We start from the raw sequence: 20,096 nt of genomic DNA, 5'->3' as shown, positions 1-20,096 counted from the left end.
ACATCACAGAACAGGAAAGTTTTTAACAGTTTTCTGAATGTGAGATGTTCCGAACACTGTCTGAGGGAGAGCGGAAGGTCATTCCATAAACGAGGGCCTAGATGGAAAAAGGCGTTTCCTCCTAGTCTGGCTTTTTAACAGAAGGTACTACTAGGGGGTTTTTAGCACTAGAACAGAGGGACATAGGTGGAACATACGGTACAAGTTTCTCTGGAAGATATAGAGGGCCTAAGATATCTAGTGCTTTGTGAATAATACAGCAAGTTTTAAACTTGATTCCTTGGCAAATCGGGAGCCAGTGAAGCTTTACAAGAAGAGGGTGGGAGGGGGTCCTTGGAGGAGCATTCAGGACCAGCCGTGCTGCTGTATTCTGGACCACTTGAAGTCTATTTAATGAGCCTTCATTGGCCGATATCAACAGGCCATTGCAATAGTCCACTCGACTTAATACTAGCGCTTGGATCAGGGTTCTGCGGGTCGAATCTGGAGGATAGGGAAGGCTTGACGCAGTAAACCTATTACATGGAAACATGAGCCGATTGTCCGGGCAACATGTTCTTTTAGGTTGAGTGATCGGTCCAGACGGATGCCAAGATTTTTTAATGTGAGTTTAGGGACCGGATGGAGACCCAGCTCGGATGGCCACCAATCAAGGGTCCATAACAGAGGGGCTTCTCCGAAGAGCATTACCTCCATCTTCTCTACATTGCATTGTATAAAGTTATCTACCATCCAGTGGGATATTGCTCTCATCCCATTAGAGAAGGCCAACTGAACCGCAGCTGTAAGTTTGTCGAATGTAAAAAGGATCTGTGTGTCGTTGGCATAAGATACGGGGATGAACCCATATTCTCTCAGGAGATTGGCCAAGGGATCAACATAGATATTAAACAAGGTAGGGCTCAAACATGAGCCCTGTGGTACTCCCTCGGTCAGTTCCAGGGGGGGCGATTGAAACACACTCAGGTTAATGCTTTGGAACCGATCAGACAAAAAGATCCTCATCCAAGCAAGAGCCAGAGCTCTTAACCCTGCCTCTTCCATTTTTCTGAGCAAAACATTGTGGGATATTGTGTCGAAAGCTGCGGATAGGTCCAACAGCACCAGAATCATAGAATGGCCTTTATCCAAGGACATTCTAATGTTGTCTGTAACAGTCAGCAGAGCAGATTCGGTGCTGTATCTGGGCCTAAAGCCAGACTGGGAATGGTCTAAACATCCAGTCTCTTCGACGAAGTTGGATAGATGGTTATTAACATGTTTCTCCACAAGTTTGCTCACAAATGGAAGAAGCGAGATAGGTCGAAGATTAGAAAGATCTATCCATGGTGTTTTAGCATTCTTGCGTATTGCTCTGACCTGAGCGATTTTCTATTCTTTTGGAACTATGCCCTCCTCGATCGAGAGGTTAATAAGGAATTGTACCTCTGGAGCGAGTTGTTTGGTCAGAGAAGGGATAACCTTGGCAAGAATGAGATCAGATGGCGACCCAAATTTTATCTGATGGATAAGGGTCTCAACCTCGGTCACAGAAATACTTGGAAATTTAGTGAGGAGTATGGGATTAACTGGTTCAATTCTGTCAGAGTATATGTACCTTTGCTGAAGGTTGTCCACTGTGGTGATTTTGCCATAGATAATCTCAATCTTTTGTGAGAAATACATGGCGATGTCATCACATAACTGTTGAGGAGTTTCGAGGCTCTCACATGCCTTTGGGTTAACAGAAGATTGAGGAATTTTTTATACAACATCCTTGAATAACTTCCAGCTTGTGACAGCTGAGATGTAATGTGTAATTTACGTGCAATTTTAATGTTTTTATGATAGCTTGCCAGGACGCAGTAATACTGATTTTTATCTATTTCTTTGTGTGGTGCGCCAAACTTTTTCCATCTTTCTACAATGTTGTTTTTGAATTCGCAAGTCATCTGTGAACCAGGCTGTCTGTATGCGATTTGAACGGCTCGTACCGGATTTAACAGGGGCAATGTGGTCAATAGCTCGTTTAATAGCTGAATTATATTTTAATAGCGCTTCCTCAATGCAATCAGATTCAGAGAGGTGAGGTTTTATAAAAGCACTTTGAACCCTGTCCACAGAGACTTTCTTCCAGTGTCTATACAGTTTGGAAGTAGTCGCAGTAGGATTTCTTTCCTCTATAAGATCCTGTATGTGAAACTCAATGGCTGTGTGATCTGACCAGCTTAGTTGTTTAGGGGGTTTACAGTTAATTCTTGGGGAGTTAGAAAAAAATGATATCTAGCGTATGTCCAGCTACATGCGTTGGCCCTCCGTTGATTTGTATTAGGCCAAGCGAGAGAAGATCAGTCAGAAGTAGCTGGGGATCTCCATTAGTTTTATTTTCACTATGGACATTAAAGTCCCCTAATAATAGGAAATGTTTCCCTGCACTCACATAGGGAGCCAATATTTCAATCGGCTGTAAGGAAAAGTTGTTAATAGGTCAGAGGGGACGATAAACAAGTGTTCCCTTCCAGCTGATTTGGGAGTGGGCATCTACTTTAAAGATCATTATTTCTATAGAGGCGTCAATGCGTTGTTCCAAGACAGTGATGTTAATTTTTTCTTTATGAACAATTGCGATACCGCTTCCTGTTTTCATAGGTCGGTGTAATCTAGTCATTTTATATCCTTCTGGTATCCCTAATGTAATTGCTGGTACCAGGTGGGGTTTTAGCCATGTTTCGGTAAGGAAACATAGCTCTGGTTGAGTAGAGGATATAAGGTCCCATATCTCCACAGAATGTTTGGGCATAGAGGGACGTTACATAGTATGTTTTCCCAACCCTTCCTACTGATGGTACTAAGCGGGTTAACAGGTTGGTTCGATAGGGCTATTGACGCTTGAAAATGACAGGCCCGACAGGAGAAAGTACCTTCCACGTCTGAGCAAGCCACAATTGACAGAGAAAAGGTGCTTCAGGTTGAAGTTTTTGAAGCTCTTACCTAGAGTAAGTCATAGGAAGGTAGGAACTGCTATCCTTCGGAATTTGGCCCGAATTCCTGGCTTCTGCCGGCAAACTGGCGCGGAACGGGCGCATACGGGCTTGCCTTTGGCGCCCCATCGGCGCACCCGCTGCACGCTCCGCTTCGTGTGTTTATTTATATTGAGGCCAGCCTGTGCACTAGACCGCCAACCACCCGGAAATCCCGATCTTCCCTCCACTCAATCGGGACTAACACCCGCGGTGGACCAGGGAAGGAGACCGGAGGTGGGGCTAGGCAGGAAGGAGTAGGAATGAAGTAGGTGAGTCACGTAATATTTAAAAGCAGACAACAAAATGAAACGATAAAGGTTCATCAAAGTTGTTAGAATAGCATCACCAGCAAAGCGATCTGAGTGTCATACAGCTAGCGCTATGGTGAGTGTCAATTATGCAGCAGCACCACTACCTCAGCACGTCCACATCTAGAAAGGAATACAAGGGAAACTAGCTGCCATTGAGCAACATATTCTTTTATATATCTGACCAACAATTCTCTAGGAGCTTTTTTGTGATCTCTGGATCATCTGTTCTAGTTTCATATGAGGAGACACAGCATTGAACCTTCCCTCTATCTCTTTTGCTATAAAATGTCTTTGGATACATTTTCTGTAGAGGTATGGTTTGTCCACTTCGAGCTTCTTCATGCTTTCCAAATACCAGGACCCATATCTAGTTTATAGAATTGAATTATCAAAATATAATAATCAGTTACTCTACAGTCTTTACATTCAAGTCCCACTTACCTTACCAATCAAAATTAACCAAGTTTTTCGATAGAGCCATCATGTGTAAAACACTTCCCCAGTACTTGCAAAGTTCAGATTTTTCTTCACATTTTTAAACTAACTACTAACTTAGTTTTTAGGTTTTCTTTTAGCTTTGCATTATATCTTTTGAATGCAGTGGTGACTGCTCTGCTAAGGCGGAGGAGGGTTGCCCCACTGCTCCACAGCAGGAAACATAAAATGATAATAACTTATGTTATTAGCATTTTAAGTTTCCTTCTGCTGCAGCAGCTTTCTGGGTGGGGCGGAGCTGCTCCGAGGACAGGGGAGGGGTTTTTACCGGCCGTCATAAGTAGGTGTTTATTAAAAAAGTTTTCTTCATCCCCCAGTCCCATGCCCACCACCAAGTCCAGTAGCAGCTGCTACTGTTAGAAGTGAACACGGCACTGGGTGCACATCATTCAGAGATAAGCTATGCAAAACCTAATTTGTCATTCTTGTTCCAGAAAGCATTCTAACACAATGTTTCTATAGCCTCAGATATGATGAGCATACCTTGTAATGAATAAACATGAGTTCCTCTCAATGCTGACTGGACAGTTTTGCTTCCAAAGATTTCCGCCTCAATAAGTGCATCATCTGTGACACATCCACTGAGAGAACATCCTGCACACTGCAACACCACTTTTGTCATGTCGAAAACGCCCATCATTGCATAAAGATCATCAAATTCTACTGGATTGCTCATATAAATGTCCGCTACAATACAGGAAACACCTTATTCGCAGAAAATTGGCAGGATAGGCCGGTCATGCACATTTGGGATTTTTTTTGGTGCAGTGTATACTGTTGCATAGTTTGTGACTGGAGATGGTATTACTGGTAAAACCCCACCCTTCTTCAATGGGACGGTATTCTCACAGATCAGAGCATGAATTACAGCTCTCGGAGGACCTGGCTGGTCTTCATCCTTCAGTCTGCACTGAATAAGTGGAGCAAGACCACTGACTCATTGTCAGTGAAATTGCTCTCCCTCCCTCACAGCTCCACCATTAAGGGAGGCCTTCCCCCCCGAGCCCCTGCACTCTCGAGTGTTGGAGGCCCTCCTCCACCGCAGGTTTCACCTGCGCCTCATCCCTGGTAGTCCAGTGGACCTCTGTCTCCATTCTCTTGCTCCGCTTTTTGTCTCCTTTTTTACTCGTTTTTTCCCTCACTTCTATCCCCCCCCTTCACACTCCTTCTGAGTCTGTTGTTTTCCCCTCATTTCAAACTCCACTCTTCACCTGTGTCTAGCCTTCGTTTTTTACCCTCATCTCAATCTCCCCCTTTCACTCTCCTGTGTCCTCTGTGTCTTTCCTCCACTCTTTCTTGCACTTTTGCTGCCTTATTTGCACTTTTCTCTCTTTTTTCCTTTTGCCTTTTTTAGCCCGGTTTCCCCACCGCTGCTACCCACGCGGACCCCAGCACGACCAGTGCGACCGGCCCAATCCAGCTCCCCTCCCCGCTGTCCAGCCCTCCCTGTCCCCTACTTAATGGTGGCCACTGCGGAGACAGGCGAGCAAGACCACTGACTCATTGTCAGTGAAATTGCTCTCCCTCCCTCGCAGCTCCACCATTAAGTGGGGCCTTCCCCCGAGCCCCTGCACTCTAGAGTGTTGGTGTTCGAGGCCCTCCTCCACCTTTTTCCTTTTTCCTTTTTTAGCCTGTTTTTCCCCGCTGCCTCTGCCCTTGCGGCCCCTCCCCCCCCCGCAGCATGACCAGTGCGACTGGCCCAATCCAGCTCTCCTCCCCGCTCCCACCTCCCAGCTGTCCAGCCCTCCCCTACCCCTCCTTAATGGCTGCCACTGCCAAAGGCAAGCCCGTCTGCGCGCGTCTGTGACCCGACTGCGACCAGCGCAAGTTACCCTGGATCTCTGCACCACCAACGGCACTCCACACTCTCAACCCAGGCTGCAACAACAACTACAAGCTGGCATCACCAGCTGACACCCACGGACCCTTCAGCTGTCAGCGCTGCCGGCACACCTGCAGCACCGCCAAGACCCCTGACCCAGCACAATCCCACCCGCCAGAACACAACTGAACCGAAGCCCCTGCAATGCATCCTCCTCAAGTCCGATCCCTCCACAAACACGCCACCGAAATCTGGGTCCTCCTCGACAGCACTACCCCGGACATAGCATTCTTTACTGAAACTTGGACCAACACCACCTCAGAACCGGACATCGCCATCGCCATTCCCCAAAGATACAAGATCTCCAGGAAGGACCGCCCCACCCGCCCTGGAGGTGAAATCTCCATCGTCCACAAATCCACCCTCCGCCTGAGCACACTAGCCGACAAGCCCACAGACCTGATGGAAAACACTTCACTTCAAGATACTGGCCAGCCCTACCTTAACCCTCCGTGGTACCCTCATCTACCGACCCCCCTGGACTCGCGGACTTTTTGCCAACTGCATTACGGACATCGTCTACACCCTACTGGGAGACCTCAACTTCCACCTCTACAACCAACTGGACCCCAGCACCACATCCCTCCTGGACAACCTCCACAACATTGGACTCCGCCAGATCGTGACGGAACCCACGCACTCAGCAGGACACTCCCTCGACTCCCTCTTCCCAACAGGAAACTCCATCACCTTCAGCCACACCACCGAACTCCCATGGACTGACCATTGATGCGTCCACTTCACCTTCAGAACACCCACCATCCACACCTGCTCCCACGAAGAAACTGGACCATAATCACTGACGACAGGCTAAACTCATCACTCAGCAACTCCACCCCAACCATCATGGAAAACGACTTTGCCAACACTACACCCTGAACTCTGCACAGATGGATCGCCGACAGCGCCAACACCATTGCCCCGTCAAGAAAAACAACAACACCCCCTCCAAGAAAGCTAGATGGTTCACCACCGAACTTCATGAGTCCAGACGCACTTGCTGCTGCCTCAAAGTTCTGGAGGAACACCAAATCCACAGAAGCCCACAACAACTTCATAGCTGTCTCCAACGCCCACCACCAACTCTTCAGAAAAACGAGGAAAAAGCGATTGAAGACAGACTCTACACCAGAGGTCTTCAAACTTTTGGATGCCGAGACCCCCCTGTCAACATTTTCAAGTGTAAGGACCCCCTCTTGACAACAATTTCTAAACCTCTAGGTTATGAGGAAGGTGAGGACCAAATTATGCGACAGGCTTGACTAAATTGTGTGAGTAGAAAATGTAAATAATGTTCTGTGATGCTGCGTATTTTGGGATAGCATTGCTTTATTATTTAGAATTTTTTTAAACACAGTAATACTGAGGAAAGATTTCACCCCATCAGTACCAGTTTATAACCAAAATACAGCAATTAACATCAGAAAGATGTCTAGTCAACCTCTGTGAAGGGCCTCCCAATCCGCAGGAATACACGCTGCCACATTAGAAGCTCACCTGGCCATGGCCCGGGAGCAGCAAGGGTGAGTGCATGGTGATTGGTGTGAGTGCATGGTGATTGGTGTGAGTGCATGGTGATTGGTGTGAGTGCATGGTGATTGGTGTGAGTGCATGGTGATTGGTGTGAGTGCATGGTGATCAGTGTGAGTGCATGGTGATCAGTGTGAGTGCATGGTGATCGCTGTGAGTGCATGGTGATCGCTGTGAGTGCATGGTGATCGCTGTGAGTGCATGGTGATCAGTGTGAGTGCATTGTGATCAGTGTGAGTGCATTGTGATCAGTGTGAGTGCATTGTGATCAGTGTGAGTGCATTGTGATCAGTGTGAGTGCATTGTGATCAGTGTGAGTGCATTGTGATCGCTGGGAGTGCAGGGTGAACGTGAAAGTGAAGGCGAGAATGAGAAGTGAGTAGTCTGAAAGCAGGGTGCATTCCCAACAAGCATTTACAATGCAATGGTTTTGCCTTTGTTAAAGTTAGAGCTATTGGCATTGCTCTTGACATTATTTTTATTTATGTTTTTTTAACATAAATAAATGGCATTGTCATTTACAATGCCAATAGCTTAATCTCTCGCAAATGCCACACACAAACACCCACACAGAGGCCTCCCCCACACACACACAGAGCCCCCCCACACACACACACACACACACACAGAGCCCCCCACACACACACCCACACAGAGCCCTCCACACACACAGCCACACAGAGCCCCCCCACACACACAGCCACACAGAGCCCCCCACACACACTGCGAGCCCCCACACATTGCAGGCAACAGAGGCACGTAAACAGCTCTTAGGCGTAAGGCATTCTGAATCATAATTTGAGTAAGCTGAGGTGGGGTTGCTTTTGGAGAATTGTATGCTAGGAATGCCATTCTATTGTAGAAGACCAAGGTAAAAAAAGTAGAAATAATATTTCAACAACAATAGAAAATGTAAGGGAAATATATTTGGAGTTTCAAGATCATAGTTCTGACCTATAGAGAGAATATTTCAACTAGGAAGTTAAGCTACTTTGTTTAAGGATATCCAATTCCCTAAATTAACACTTTAGAAAATACTGGAATAAATAAAGGAAAATCTGCAGAGCCAGTTGGTTTTCCGGAAAAGATATACTAGTTATTAGAGGAATAATGAGTTACTGTAGTTCAAGAAGTTATAAACACAATTTGTCTCTCTCTATGTGTATCTATCTATATATATATATTTTTTGAGAGAGAGAGATATATTTTGTATTACTAGCATCATAAAAGTATGTTTGGCATTGACTTACTAAAATGTGGAGAAGCGTACAGTCAAGTACACAAAATCGTAGGTTTACAGTCATACAAATGACACAAGTCGAGTTGTGCACGTGAAGTGCAGTGTTTTTAAAAGTGTGCTTTGCGAAATTCCTAACAAAAAGATAAAGATCTGCCTCAGCAAGAGGGTGGGTGTTGCCCAGGATCCTACATAGAGGTGCCTGTTGCCTACAAAGCCTGGATCATTTCTCGCCTCCTACATGCATTATTTTTATGATTTTTCAGTGATTCCAAGTTTTCCATACATGCTATAAAGCATAGACTGCATAAAATGCGGAACATGGAATTGTTTAGGAAAGGGGTAGGGGGTCAAACAATGGAATGGAATTCCTATAAACGACCCTTTGCTTGGGTAAGTAACGCCATAGGCTGGCAGATAAAGTCTCTGTACATTTTAACCTTTATGAATGTGCAATCCTACAAGTTTAGAAAGTGCACACGTTCTATTGGCTAAAATATGTAATTTGTGAACAAGTAATAATCTCAGCTTTGACATAATTCATGTGAAGTGTGGGTCAGGAAACCAGTGCCATTTGCCCAATATATAGGTCGTAGCTATTGCTTTGCCGAGTTTTCCCTTGTAATCTGCGCTTCGAAATAGTGACTCAGAGAAAGTGAAAGTCAGCTGCCATATTAAACTTGTACATCTCAAAATAGCACTACAGAATACTCACCGGTCTGAGGACTCGCACCACCTCCTTGAGGACCCCCTCCACGTTCCGCACCGAACACAGGACCAGCGTGCAGACCACAGCATCCGCGGAGCCGTTGGCCACCACCGACATGTCTTCCCCAGACGCCACGAGGAAGCGCGTGAACCGGACGTGGTCATTTTCTGCAACGCTCTTGCCCAGGAAACGCTTGAAGTCTGGGTTCGGATCCGTGCACGTGACTCGGCATCCTGGCGGGAAAAACTGGAAATTTGTTCCCGTTCCGCTTCCGACCTCCAAAATGTTGAGCTTCCCCCCGGGGCCGGCGAAGTCTAGCATATTGCTGAAAAGAGTCTTCTTGAAGGAATGCATCTTCCGGTTGTAGACGTGGCTAAATGTGGCCAACACGTACGGAAACATCTTATTGGCTAGTGGCTGCCATACTCCTAAGAGAGCCAAGAGGTGCACTGGCAGGGTCAGCAGCATGATGCCCCCCTGAAGGGTGGCTATGAGAAGGCCCATGTTCGGAGCCGAGGGCGCCGCCGCCTCTGAGGTCTGCGCTCTCGAGCTGATGCGTGTCTGAGCTGCGCTGGGCGCTTGGCACTGGCGCGTGACCGGCGTGCCTATCTACCACCAGCTCGCGCCCAATGCCACCGCCGGGATCACGAATGCATTGTATACTTTATCTGTTCGGTTTCAATGTCTCCTTCACCAAGGTTCCTGCCTGTGTATGTGGGGGGGAAAAAAGCATTCGCTGGTCTGAAAATTGAGAGAAGCGATCTTCATCCTGAGTACAGTAAATTAATCCCTCCCTCTTGTTCTGGTGACAGAGTCAGCACACAAAGAGGGCAGAATGAGTCTGCTGTATGAATTATAATGAATTCACTACAATGGGTAAAAATGTTTACATTTATACATATGTATATATACTTTTTCAAAAACATCTGTGATATCAACAATGTGGCATTTCATTTTACGCTATTAACACAACACTAGAACTCCCCGAAGTATTTTCTTTATGTCTCACTGCATGCTGCGTCGTGCATTTCACTGTGCCTTTAAGTATATGCCGAACTGGAAAGAGGTTATGTCAGTGGTAGGGGGGCGGGAACGGGAGCCGAGGCAGCGGTAGGGGGGCGGGAACGGGAGCCGAGGCAGCGGTAGGGGGGCGGGAACTGGGAGCCGAGGCAGCGGTAGGGGGGCGGGAACGGGGCACAGGAAGGCAGGTGCCGGCTCAATGCCGGAACAGATTCGGGGGCGTTCCCGGCTTTTGGCTGACGTCGCGTGACGTAGCCAAAAGCCAAAAATTCTCAGGAACGCCCCCGAATCTGGTCCGGCATTGACGGACAGGCCCGTCTTCCAATGGCTAGCCTCCATTTATGGAGCTAGCCAATGAAAGAGGGAGGCCGTTCCTGTCTCCTGTATATATCTCAATAGGTTTTCGCCTGCGCGAAAAAGACGCGCAGAGCGCATCTTTTCGCCAGGCAAAACCTAAAAACTTGAAGCGTAGGGTTTCAGATATAAGTGAAATTTTTGCTATAATGGCATTAATCAGGGTTCGAGGGTGGAGGAAATAAATAATGTGCTGATCCTGCAACAAACTTCCAGTCTAATGATTAGGGTTACCAGCTCATTATTTTGAAGGCCCAGAAATGAGCAGTCACCTACAGCTGTATTTTTTGCACTTATCTGTGAATACTTAGAACAGCAAATATAAATAGAAAGCACTTTTAATTGTGTTCTAGGGATGCCTTAATGATGCATGACTAATAATTAAAGAGAATAAAGACAGAAAAGTCACATACCGAATTAATACATACTTTTTTATTTATAACTCAATTTAGTGTCAAGAGTAGGCCTCTGCAGGATCTTTAAACAACACATAGCAGGCATGTTTCTTTTGGCAACCTAACTTTATATTTATTTTCATTAAATGCATTCTCACACTACAGCAGTAAGTGTAAAAATACAAATGTAAGAAATAGGCAGAGTGGGGGCCCAGGGGGTACTGGAACCATAAAAAAACGAATCTTTGGTAATCGGTTAACAAAGGCATTTAAATATGCTAATGGGCTTTAAAGACCTGTGAAAACTCGGGCCAAGCCGAGGCCCCAGGTGCGCGAGCTGCACTGCAGCAGCCCGGGCTGGGACAGGATGGGGGAGGAGGGGGGCTGAAACCCTGGAGGCAGAAGTGACACTGTAAAGGCGCGACCCCCTTGGCATCGTTCCACGGCCCCCCTGGGGGTCGCGCCCCACAGTTTGAAGACCCCTGCTCTACACTCATGCACACAACAGCAAAAACTCTTCAACATCATCAAGGAGTTCGCCCAACCCACCAGCGAGTCCACCGACATCCCTCCCTCACAAGACCTCTGCGACAAACTCCACACCTTTCTCTACCACAAAATCAAGAGCATCTACGACAACTTCGACGAAGACAACCAACACACTGAACCCTCACCAACCACCCCTGACACCCTGAAGCCAGCGATCGACAACTGGACAGCACTCCCCACCGAATACACACAGAAGACTATGAAGTCAATCTACTCCGGGGCCCCCACAACCCCTGCCCCCACCACATTTTCAACAGAGCCTAAAAAAACTACAGACCAATCTCCCAGCTCCCGTTCCCAGCGAATGTCATTGAGAAAGCCATCAACAGCCAACTCGCCAGATTCTTTGAAGAGCACAACATCCTCAACTCCTCCCAATCCGGCTCAGAAAAAAACAAAGTACGGAAACCGCCCTCCTTGCCGTAACAGACAACATCCGTACCTTATTGGACAAAGGAGAAACAGCAGCCCTCATCCTCCTCGAACTCTCAGCGGCGTTCGACACAGTCTCTCATTGCACCCTAATATGCAGACTCCATGACGCAGGGATCCAAGACGAGGCCCTCAACTGGATCCGCTCCTTCCTCTCTGGCGCAACGCAGCGGGTCAGACTCCACCCTTTCCTCTCAGACCCTACACCTACCACCTGCGGAGTCCCCCAGGGGTCCTCCCTCAGCTCTACGCTCTTCAATGTCTTAATGGCTCAGTTTGCCCCCATCGTCTGAACCTAAGCACTCAACATTGTGTCATACGCAGACAACACCCAACTCATCCTCTCCCCATCCAACGAACCCAACACCGCCAGACACAACTTTCGAGAAGGCATGGAAGCCGTTGCCAAATGGATGAGAAATAGCTGCCTACAACTAAACGCGAACAAAACGGAAGTACTCCTCATGGGCCAAAACCCAGACGCCTGGAACGACACCTGGCCTGCCCACCCCCATGGATCACGCATGCAACCTGGGAATCATCCTGGACTCAGAGCTGAAAATGGACCGCCAGATCAACTCAGTCTCGTCCTCCTGCTTCCACACCCTCCGCCTCCTACATAACACCTTCAAATGGATCCCCCTCAAACACAGAAAGACCGTCACTCAAGCCCTGGTCACCAGCAGGCTCGACTACGGCAACGCACTCTATGCCGGAATAAACAAAAACCTCACCAGCAAGCTACAGAACATCCAAAACGCCGTTGCAAGACTGGTCCTCAACCTGCCAAGCCACTGCCACATCTCCCAGCACCTGCACCCACTCCATTGGCTCCCAATCGAAGCTAAAGTTAACTTCAAGATGCTAACCCACGCTCACAAGGCCCTCCACGACAACGGACCAGCATACCTGAACAGCAGACTCAAATTCCTCGCACCTCCAAGGACCCTAGGATCAGCCCAGCTCTCCTACACCGTGGTCCTCCGCACCAGAAAGACCAGATTGGGATGCCGCTCCTTCTCCTTCATCGCGGCCAGTGCCTGGAACGATCTTCCACTCCACCTCAGACAGATAACATAGCTCCCCATCTTCGCAAGAAACCTCATAACCTGTCTCTTCGACAGACCCCCTTCTTGATGGACTGGAACCTGCGAAGCCCCTCCCTACCCCCAGCGCCTTGAGATCCTTACGGGTGAGTAGTTGCGCTTAACAAACACCTGATTTGAAACACCTGAATAAGAGATATGATATATTCATTTAAATCTACTTTGCGAACGGCTGCATCAGGTAGAAAAGATCCATGGCCTCAGCCACTTTGAACCTTTTGAAACTCTATGGTAGACTTGGACGATATGATGGCTTGTAGTGATTTTGCACACATTGGCAATGCAGCTGGGCTATAAGTTTGCAGCTTTGTTTGTTTATGCCCACAGCTGGCACAGTTTGCTTTCCAGCACCTACTTCATTGGTACAGTCTCGAAAAGGCACAATGGCAGTATCATGTGTGCTGGATGTTCCAGACAAACAAGAGCTGTCTTCAAAATCAAAACTATCAAGAGCAGCAATTGTAAATCCTTTCCTGGTAAAGTGACTTGGAAGTGGTGGGCGGTCTGAATCACAAGATTTTGCAGCATGAGCTGCTACCAAGTTCCTGCTCCGTAGTATGTCATTATAACTTGTTGATACACCAATCCTAATAATTGAAGTGATTAGATCTCTATTTATGCACGTGATCGATTGTGTGGGGGGTCAACATGTGTAGCAGACTTTTCTTTGTGCTGAGATTTAATTAATAAAACATGATTTGGAAAAGATAGTACATTTGTATAGCATAAGCTTGTCAGTCCAGATTGTCTTCCACTTCGCTTATATCTTCAAAACCATCATCTATGTTGTCAGCTTCTGTTCCGAACTCTAAAACTTTAGTTTGCAACAGTTTTGGTTTGCTGATATTAAACAATGATGTAAAAAATGTTAAAACCGCATCAGGCATTCTTGTCGACTAGCATGATTTGCGGAGCTCTGGGGCATCACAAAATTTGCCTATAAATCCAAAATCCAAATCTTTCAGGACATTTCTTAAAATGGTTTGTGCTGATTTTGCTACATCCTGTGATCATATTTTGGCAGCAAGAACTTCAGGAGTCTAATCAGCTGAGAACACCATGAGTGGTTCATTCATTTTGTTAAACTCACAAAAACAAATTCTGTCATACATTCTCCTCAGAAATGTTTCAGTTTCATTATAATGAATCAATATAGTTTCATTAATGTTGACCATTATTTCTCTGATCTCATGTAGTGTGAACACGGAGCCAGCACTCAAGCGTGATTTAAAAAATAAATAGCTTTTTCAAAGAGCGCAAATTTAACTATAGGCTTGCGGTTACTGTCGGGGTCTTAAGTAGGATTCCTGCTAATTGTCCTATCCTGGCCAGTGTTTCTATGAACAAGACAAAAAGGGAGGTACAACATTCCTCCAGGACAAACAATTGGAGATTGAGCTGGCAACTCTGGAAATCCAAGATGTCTGCCAGCTCAACTTCTCCTTTAGTGCTCTAGTGTATCCCTTCCTGCAAGCACAAATGGAATGGAAAGCATGCATAGCATAACGAATGTGCAATTCACCTGACTAATTTGTGCAAGAAGCTGCGTGTTTCGAGTCCTCCGTCATGTTCAGTCAGTTAAGGTAGGAACGTCAGAAGCGTAGTTTAGTTCCAGTTGATGTTAGCTTTTCTTTTGAATTTGTTTGGCATATGACACAATTTGCATTGCTGAATGAGACCTCCAATTTTGTAGTTAGCAACACTCTGTCAGAAGAGAAAGATCTTCTGCTACCACCTGCTTTGCTCGTGTTCAGGAATTTGAATCCTATGAAAACCTGACACAAAATCAATATTAAAATAAATTACCAATATGATGGCTAAAACACATCATAATAGAGCTGCAAATTTGGAAAATGGCAGAAGGGTTGCTCTGAGGATTTATTTTCTGTCTCTAAAAGACTACTTGACCCCCAAAACCTAGGTTTAGACAACAGAATGAAGTACATAGGTCTTATGGTTCCTAAAATATTACATGATAACTGCAAGACATCAGTCGTTAGGTCAAGCCCAGGCAGCATGAATTCACTGTCTGCAAGACCTACTGTAAACAGTATAGCGAGTGCAATCCTGCTTGCCATTGGTGAACTACTGCGTTAATCTTTTCTCCAGGCTTCCTATTGGTTGGTGCTCCTGATACATCATTACCATTTTATCGGAAGGAGCACCGACCAACTACAGTTTAATTACGTTGTAAGTATTAATCGGTTGTGTTTAGGGACTCCTTGTTTTATTACTGCCACTGATACTATGTCACCATGGCGCCTAGCATGGCACCTGGTTTCATGTTGTTTTTTTAATAACCATTGCGCTTGCTTCACTGGCCGGCATGCATATAAGTTCAATGTGCTCCTGATACTTTGTCACCACAGCGCCAAGCATGGTGTCCGGTTTCATGTTTTTGTTTTATAACCATGGCGCCTGCATCACGGGCCGCCATGCATATAAGTTAAATATACACAGGTGCTGCGCTTTATATTTTAGCATGGCGTTTGCTTTGAGCCACTATAAGTATACAGAACCGGACAACCCACTTGGAATCCTGCAGAGGCAGTACCAGCCGCACGGGGCCAAAAGATTAACAGAGAGGCAGTCGGGGGTCCAGCTGCGGCTTAATGAGCTGAGTCACCTACGGCCATGCAAGCGCTGAAAACTTACGGCACTGAAAGCAGCGGTCAATCTCCGGCTGGGATATCTTTCCATGGCGTCTGGCAATAACAGTCAAACAATGAGGATTCCGGAATAACAGTTACTTTCGGTTACACTGTACTCTTTCTCTACTGTGTACACACCAGGGAAGAACAATGTTTTTTCTTGGTCCAAAATCCTTCCTTTTTTCTGCTGGCATCGGTTTCAGAGGGGAATGTTTTCTAAGGGATCCCCGCCTCTTCCGGTGCCTCTTGATCTGGAAGAATAAACTTTCCATGAAACTACTGCTCCTTTAAATGTACCCAGTTGCTGAATGGTATCGGCTATTAATCTACGTGTCAGCTTCAGCCACAGTCCTAAAAGTGCAGACATTATTCAGAGAATCAGGATACTAAGTAGATCAGGGTCTGAACACCAGCGAGGTGATGTTCAGATGTGGCATAAACCAGATGAGTCTGTGGGTTTCAGAGATTTAGACCAACAAAATTCAAGAGCTATATAAATGTACCTCTCCCAAGTGCTTCCGCGTAATGCTATTTTTTTTAAGCAGCACAGGCTTGACCTGAAAGACATACTTTGTTTTATTATCAACCTTTTTAGGGAGGGCTTAGATCTTGGCGAGAAAACTTCTCTTAAGGACCTCTTGGCATAGTTTCAAATTCCTCCTACCTTTGTATACTCAACCTATTTAGGTACACACAGCGAACCGCTTTGCAAATAAGATCTTTCAGCAGTGCTCATCTGAGTTTATGTAACTCAAGCTGAAACACTGTGCATTCCTTTAAGATATTACACATATAAATCTCACTTTTATGAGATTTGTTTTTGACATGTACCGATAGTTCTTTATAGTTTGTGGTATTTATCTAAGTCTGTTTTGCGGTCAATTTTAAGTTACCTTCATTTTATTTTCTCGTTCATTTAAATGAAAAAAATGTGCACACCGCTTTAATGATTGTAGGTTATCAGTGCGCTATGTAAACATATACAATAAAATTGTACTTATCTGAAAGCATTAAAATTTTAATATTTGCATCTCAGTGAGGAAAACTGGTGGCCTGACTTTCACAATTAATAGCATATATATATATATCTCACAAGTGCAATCTCCCGAGCTCCGACCACAGCGACCCAGGAAATCACGTGAATCCAGTAATTTATAAAGCACAGATTTTATTTAAAAGCTGAACCAAGCAATCTGACGCGTTTCGGGCATCCGCCCTTGCTCACAGACAGTCAGAGTTGGAAATGCTTGCGTTTTAAATAGTAACCGCTGAACAGTGAAAAAAGTGAATTTTTTTTCTTTTTTTCTACATACACCTCGTGGTAATAGACAGCGAGGACAAACTACTAGCAGAAAATAGCCTAGTCTGTTTTCCAAACAATTTTGAAGTGGCAACAGTGCGAAAAATTCATTAACTGGTTTGAATCCATGTATTGAATTGACAAAGATAAGACCCCATGATATAAAAGTTAAAAAGATTTAAAAAAACTTTTTTTAGCAGCTTAGAATGCAAATACCAAAAAGTTGTATATAACAAATATATATACATACATTTAGCCCCCGCCTATATTTGATATTGATAGTGCAAAATAGCAGATTAAAGTGTAAAGTGCATTATTAAAAATAATAGTTGTTGTTCTAACAGATGCATTAAAAAACCAGCAGTAATACTATTGGTTATGTGCAAAATACGCTAGAATGTAAACAGTATAATGTTGCATCTGTATCTATCAATATATATATATATATATATATATATATATATATATATATATATATATATATATATATATATATATACCTACTGGCGGTCGCCAGTAGGTGGTTATAGTTAGGATTGTTTTCCATAGGGAATCCTCAACATTCTATTGGGAATAACTTTGGCGTTGGTTGAGGAATCTGCCTGAAAATTTCCTCAAATTTGCCTCGCTTCGCTCCGCTCCTTCCTGTTCGTCAAGCGGGGGCCGAGATAAAAGGGGGTCTCAAAACGTGTTTTCCCCATGTTAATTTCCATAGGGCGGTTGGACTCACTTCTAGCCCGAACGGCTGAATGGATTTCCACCATACTTGGCAAAATTGTAGGGACTGGTAGCCCGATGTGCCTTTGCTATGTCTCAAGATATGTGCTCCAGTGGATTTTGAGTAATTTAGGTTCAAAAAAATATATATCTATAAGCGCGTTACGCGAGTTCGCGAGCGGAAAGCCGATTGGCTCTCTGGTGTCTGTCAACATTCTAAACAGTCCGGAGCGGCCGCCATCTTGTGTCTCGGTAGGATCGAGACACAAGAGGTGGCAAAAACAAAGTCGGGAAATGACCAAAAGGGGGCAGGGTAGACCCCCCTGACGCCCTAGGTTTGATGTGGGGGTCATATAAGGGCCCGGCGGGGCAAAAAAAATAAATTAATTCCGGGGAGCGTACCATGGGGAAAAAAAGAATGACAGATTTTTTTAAAAATGTAGCATTTTTTTATAAATTGGAGGTAGTTCTAAAAAGAACTGTTCTTTTTATTCTTTTTGTTGTTTTATATTTTTTATTGTTTTTTTGAACATTTTGTACTTTTTTTGGCTTTTATGAACAATGTTATAATTTTTTGGGAATTTTTATGGGGACAAACAAAAAACAGGGAATTGTAAATGGCTCAATTGGAGCAAAAAAATTCAGGAAAAAATTAAGGTTTCTTTGGGCACTTGTGGTTGTCACCAGCACGGTTGATGAGTTTACTTTGCTCACCATAGCAAATTGTACGCCCACAAAATATGCACACTATTTTGAAATTTCCAAACTGGGTTTGGATGTTTGGGACCATCTCCCTTGTCTCTGGTCCCAATGGAGTGGGTTGGGTACTTTGGGAGGTGCTGGGAGAAGATTGGGGAGGGTTTCTGGTCAGTTCTCTGACCTCTGGTGCACTATAGTTGTTAGGGTGCATGTGGCGAATCATGGTGTTGTTGCCAAAAGAATATTTTTTGGCAGGGATCCCCCTGGAAAGTACAGTGCCATAGATCAGACAAGACACCTTTGGCGCATTTACTTTCTTTTGGCCCCTTGGGATTTTAAAAAACTCCCAGACAATGTGCTCCTTTGGCTTGTAGGGGTTAGTATCTTCTGGCAGGTAGCGCCGCCTCTCCTCCTCCTCCTCCTCCTCCTCCTCCTCCTCCTCTTCTTCATCTCCACCACTGTGGTGTTGTGGTGGTCCTTGTGGTGGTGGTGGTGGTGGTGGTGGCTGAGATTCTCCTGTTGCTGCTGCTACTGTAGCCAGTACAAATAGGTAGTAATAGCCCTGGAAACAGGTCTTCCTCACTCAAAGTACAAAGTGAGAATGAGGAAAAAAGGTGGGGGCTTTCATCATTAGGAAAACAAAACTGTCCTGAACCAATGAAAAGTGTTATTTTCAGGTCACATGACCCGGGCTTTCATCATTTGGAAACCAAAACTGTCCTGAACCAATAAAAAGTGTTATTTTTAGGTCACATGACCCGACGTGCTTACGCTACGCTCCCCTGGGCGCTTACGTAGCGCGATAGTGTGCTTCCGGGTGCGCTTACGCCGTGCGTATCACGCGGACGCGGCTACGCGATACGTCACAATGATGTTTTCGTGCGCTAACGGGAAGCTCACCGGTACGCGCAGCGGGAGCGCTCCTGGGCAAAAAAATAAAAATATATATATACATATAAAAAATAGTATTACATAAATATTCAATATAGGATTCATTATAAAAAATATTATATTTAATAGCAATAGAAATTTGCTATTAAAAAAACTTTGAAATTCACTGAAAAAACATAGGTTTGAGGCCCTATATATAGTTAGGAATTAGCATTTAAAAAACCTATGAAATTCACTGAAAAAACCATAGGTTTCACACCAGTTATAGTTAGGAATTTGCATTTAAAAAACCGATTCAATTCACTGAACAAACCATAGGTTTGACACCAGTTATAGTTAGCTGGCCAATGGCCGACGACAATAGCCAACGGGTTAAGAACACTCTAAAAGTAATGTGAAGCACTTGTAGCAATTTTGTTTTCCTACTTTCTTCCTTTCCTTTTTATCCATTCTGTGAACTAGGAAAAACAATACCTTGGACGAAAACAAGTCTCTTTAAAACCTCTGCTTCTTCTGCAGGCTGGCAAAGCATGTACTTGCTTTTCTCCTGATAAAATAATTCATTTTTCCAGTGTGTAAATCCTACACTAGTCTCTATTAGTTTCCTGACACTGCCTTGCGCTTGAGGAATAAAATGGGCAAGCTCTTGGTAAGCACTACAGGCATAAGGTGACATGCTACATAATTCCTACACAAATCCACTCCACACCGCCCAATTTAACAACTAACAAAATTCTAATGCAAGCCACATAATTCCACTACACACCACATACATACACACCGTAACAAATGACATGCTACATAATTCCTACACAA

The 20,096-nt window shown here is 45.0% G+C and overlaps 1 protein-coding gene and 1 pseudogene across 1 annotated transcript in view; one reads left to right on the top strand and one right to left on the bottom strand.

The window, feature by feature from the left end:
• The window catches only part of LOC147733673 (transient receptor potential cation channel subfamily M member 7-like), a 1,613,265-nt gene that overhangs the window by 324,414 nt on the left and 1,268,755 nt on the right, over positions 1-20,096 (top strand). The gene's annotated exons all lie outside the window — the stretch shown is intronic.
• On the bottom strand, positions 9,158-9,769 carry LOC147733675 (thiol S-methyltransferase TMT1B pseudogene; annotated as a pseudogene).

This window comes from Lissotriton vulgaris, chromosome 2_1 (genome assembly GCF_964263255.1).
Source record: "Lissotriton vulgaris chromosome 2_1, aLisVul1.2, whole genome shotgun sequence".
NCBI lineage: Eukaryota > Metazoa > Chordata > Amphibia > Caudata > Salamandridae > Lissotriton > Lissotriton vulgaris.
Note: the sequence above shows the minus strand (reverse complement) of the source record. Positions and strands in the feature narration are given on the sequence as shown.